Consider the following 5072-nt stretch of genomic DNA (forward strand, 5'->3'; position numbering starts at 1 on the left):
CAGATAGATCATTTTTGTATCTCTCCTAAGTTCAGGCGTTCACTGGAAGATGTCAAAGTACAGAGAGGGGCATATGTTGGATCGGATCATCATTTGCTGTTGGTAAAACTCAAGCTTCGACTCATACTCTGGCTGATCTTGGCGGTGAGGACACGGAGGTGGATACACACTGGACCAAGGTCAAAGAAGTCTTTACATCAACATGTCAAGAAGTACTCGGTGGGAAGAAATGGGAGCACAAGGAATGGATTAGCCAACACTCATTGGATTTAATTAGGATAAGAAGACAACTAAAGGCAGAAACGAATGCAAGTAGAACAAGAGGATCAAGAGCGGATGTATTGGAGCAGTACAGGACAACAGCTAAAGATGTCAAGAAATCAATAAGAAAAGACACATAGGAATTCATAAACAGGCTAGCAGAGAAGGCAGATGAAGCAGCGATAGGAGGGAACATGCGAATCCTTTACCAGACCACAAGGACACTTGCTGGAAAATATGGGAAACCTGAAGTACATGTAAAGGACCAAGACGGGAAAAGCATTTTTGGAAAGGAAGCTCAGTCTAAGCGATGGGTAGAGCATTTCAACAGTCTCCTGAACAGACCACCAACGAGTAACCCACCAAACATACTGCCAGCAAAAAATGAGTTACCTATCTGCTGTGATGCTCCTTCAAAACAAGAGATTCTGGATGCCATTAAGAAGCTGAACAAAGGTAAAGCGGCCGGTCCCGACCAGATTCCACCTGAAGCCCTAAAAGCAGATGCCAATGTGACGGCAGACATCCTCCTCCCATTGTTTACTAGGATCTGGAATGAGAGCAAGTTCCCAAAGGATTGGAAAGAAGGACACCTCGTGCAGCTTTCAAAAAAGGGGGATCTCAGCAACTGCAGCAACTGCAGCAACTACAGAGGGATCACTCTTCTCTCAATACCAGCTAAGGTCTTTAACAGAATCATTCTGGAAAGAATCAAGACAGGAACGGATCCAAGACTACGGGATGAACAGGCCGGTTTCCGGAAAAATCGCTCAACCACCGACCAGCTTGCCACGCTGAGGATTATTGTGGAACAGTCCCTGGAGTGGAACTCCCAGCTGATTGTCAACTTCCTTGACTATGAGAAGGCCTTTGACAGTATAGACCGAGCGACACTATGAAAGATAATGGGACACCACGAATCCTACAGAAGTTGATGAACCTCATCAAGAGCATGTACGAAGGGACAAGTTGCAGGGTCGTACATGATGGCCAGCTCACGGACAGCTTTGACATCAAGACTGGAGTGAGACAGGGATGCTTATTATCACCGTTCCTCTTCATATTGGCACTCGACTGACTGATGAAGGAAACCACCAGAGGACACAGAAATGGTACACAGTGGACACCATGGACACAGTTGGACGATCTGGATTTTGCAGACGACTTGGCGTCAGATGCAAGCAAGGACTTCAGTATTAAATAGCCTATCGGAGTCTGTTGGATTGAGGATCCACCCCGGAAAGTCAAAGGTCCTAAGGACAGATGCACAACGAAAGGAGCGGGTCACAATAGAAGGAAAGGCCCTAGAAAACGTTGAATCCTTCTGTTATCTTGGGGGCATAATTGACAGAGAGGGAGGAACAGGTGCTGAAATAAAGTCCCGCATTGGAAAAGCACAGGCCGCTTTCATATCTTTGGATAGGATTTGGAAGACCAGAGAGATCTCACTTCGAACAAAGCTGAGGATTTTCAATTCAAACGTGAAGTCGGTCCTGTTGTATGGATGTGAGGCATGGAACGCATCACAGACTTGTATAAAGGGGATCCAGGTTTTCTTGAACAGGTGTCTAAGAAAGTTACTGAGGATCAGATGGACAGACAGGGTCACCAATGTGGAAGTGTTAAGGAAAACAAGACAGATCCCAGTCAGAGATGAGGTAGGAAGAAGGCGGTGGCGATGGATTGGAAATACTCTCAGGAAGTCAGGCAGCTGCATAACAAAGAAAGTTTTGGATTGGAACCCACAGGGCAAGAGATCAAGGGGAAGACCTCGTGGAACTTGGAGAAGAATCACAGAAATCGATGTACAGAAAAGTGGGAACACATGGAATAACATCAAGAGGCTAGCCCAGGACAGAGAAAAGTGGAGGGTGTTTGTCCGTGGCCTATACCCTGATGCAGGGTGAGAAAGGCAATGATGATGATGATGAAGACTGCACAATGTTTCTATATTTTTCCGTCACGCCCTAATATCCTCCTCAGATTCTCGCTCTGCTCGACATCGTCTCAACAGATTTCAACTCCTAAAAGAACGGGCAGGTACGTCAAGGAGCTTAAAACAAACTTACTGTAATTGGTCGGGCTGGACAGGATGGAAAGAATTACTATCTCAGACCCAAAGCTGGCTAATTAAGTTGTTCTGGATAAACCCATGATCTTCATTTTATTATGACATTGAAACTCATTAGGGACAATCCTAAATAATCTACAGTATAATCCGTTTTATATGGCCCTATATAATATATATATATATATATATATATATATATATATATATATATATATATATATATATATATGTGTGTGTGTGTGTGTGTGTGTGTGTGTGTGTGTGTGTGTGTGTGTGTGTGTGTGTGTGTGTGTGTGTGTGTGGGTGGGTGGGTGTGTGTGTGTACATCCTGTCGATAAATGAAAATGAGGAAAAATCAAGGGGAGGTCAGCGGTAAAAGACAACACTACTTTTTAAGCTGGTTGCTTCCCTTGATTCTTAAAACTAACAAGAGGCGGGGGAGCTGGGGGATACGGTACTAAAGACTGAGCAGCGCGAGGCGCATTCAACACACCAGCGCAAACTTTGTTGTAGCATCCTTGTAAGGCCTATATGGCCGCTTGCTGGGGAAAATGAAAAGGTTGGCACGAACTCACTGACCGTGGCACTTGCCAGCGACAGAATGAGAATGGGATGGGGAAGGGAAATGAGCGATCGGGAGTGGGGGTTAGGAGGCGATGCCCAGCGCGCGAGACGCTCACGTCTGCGAGGCACTGTACTGTGTTGGAGACAAGGAGTTTAGAACTAATTACTTTTAATCTCCTTGGTTGGAGACTACACTGTGTAGGCCCTACATGACCCATTAAAGCCTGGTGTGTCGATATGCTACTTAACGGGTATGCGGACTTAACGAAGAACTAATGCGTTAACCATTAGAACGGCTTTTTGCGAGGTACCCAGGAAGCATGTCGATAAAGCAGAGTGGGCCGCAAAAATGTCAGTATATAAAAGAAATTGTTTAGTGAAGATATTGAATAAAAAATTTCGTAATTGGAAAATATGTTGATATATGTCAAAATGTCGATAAATCGGATGTCGATACAAGGGGATTATATTGTACATCCTGATTCCTGATGGGCATCATTTTGAAATCACTGACCCAAATCAGAGTTGTTTTATATGGAGGTGTTTGTACAGTTCCACTAACACAATCTAGGCTTCGGTCCAGCCTATACGGGCCATCACGGGATGAGAGGGATAAAACACCCCAGCAGAAAGACGGAGATGCTCAATTAAAAAAATTCTTCCCACAAGGGAGTCGAACTCGGGCCCTCTTCATGCAACTGTGAAGTCCCTAACTAAAACACCATAAACTCTGGTTCAAGGGTTCAGAGGGGTTACAAAGGACTACCAAATGCTGACGGATAAAATGTGTTTTGTTTTGGTCATTATAGACAGTTCTGAACAGAATCAGCTTCCTTTGTGGGAGGATGGTTTTTTTACGAAGGGAAATGTTGTTTTGTTTTTGGCAGCTTGTGTTTGAATGTGTGTGTGAGTGTAAAAGAGAGAGAAGGAGAGAGAAAAGAGAGAGAAAAAGAGAGAGAAAAAGAGAGAGAGAGAGTGAGAGTATGTGTTTGTGTGTGTGAGTGTGAATGTGTGTGCGAGTAGGTGAGGGCATGCGGACCAGGCTTCAAGCACAGACACCTCCCCCCCCCCCTAAAAAAAAGCCAAAAAAAACAAAGCCAATATTGAAATCCTAGCTAAAAGGCCAGACTACACATTCCGGCATCAAAACTATCACCATATTATCATAATGCCCGACGTCAGACAAAGGCCAAAATCAAACTTTTACCCACTATGATATGACTTACACTGGGGCACTAATTACAACAACAAGGTCTGCAAACACCAGCAACGACATTTTAAAAATCTCTGCTAACAAACAAAAAAACACCTTTACAACAAATTCCCAGATGCATTACTTATAATCGATTTATTTTACTCTGTAATGGTGGTAGTAATAATAATAGCAATAGCAATAATAATACATGTAATCATAATATTGACCATAATATAATAACAATAATAATACAATTAAAAAAATAATAACAATAGTATTAACCATAACAATGACAATGATAATAATAACATTTAATTAATAACAATAGTAGGCATTGTTGTTGTGAATGAGAACCTGAAGACGCCAAGGCAATGAGGACTCTGTACAATGTGAAACATTTCTGGGCTCTGTACAATGTGAAACATTTCTGGGCTCTGTACAATTTTTGCTTAAACGTTTCATCAGCATGTCAAAAACACAGTGCTAGAACAAACAGATACTGCTATACAACAACATTCTTTTCACTATCTCAGGCCACAATACACAGTGAAGATGATGGTGACAATGATGATGACGATGACTTTGATGAATGTGACGGTGATCATAACAATGATCATGACGATCGTGATGATGATGATGATGATGATAGTGATGATGATGATGATCGAGATGATGATCGAGATGATGATCGAGATGATGATGATGATGATGATGATGATGATGATGATGGAGGGCAACAATGCAGGCAATCAAGATGATAAGAAAAAGGATAACTAAGAGGAGGGTGAGTAGTTGTTGTTGTCAAGTTGTAGTTCAAGGCTAGTCAGGACAGGATAATCCACGCTAAACTTCACCAGGAACAAATAAGATAAAAAAATTTTAAGAATTTAGAAGGAATAGATTAAAAATACCAACCCACTCAAGGAGGAGGGGGAACAGGGGAGGGGAGGGAGGGGTGGATGAGGATGAATGGGAGGGGGG

This window comes from Aplysia californica, unplaced genomic scaffold (genome assembly GCF_000002075.1).
Source record: "Aplysia californica isolate F4 #8 unplaced genomic scaffold, AplCal3.0 scaffold00814, whole genome shotgun sequence".
In the NCBI taxonomy this organism is placed as follows: domain Eukaryota; kingdom Metazoa; phylum Mollusca; class Gastropoda; order Aplysiida; family Aplysiidae; genus Aplysia; species Aplysia californica.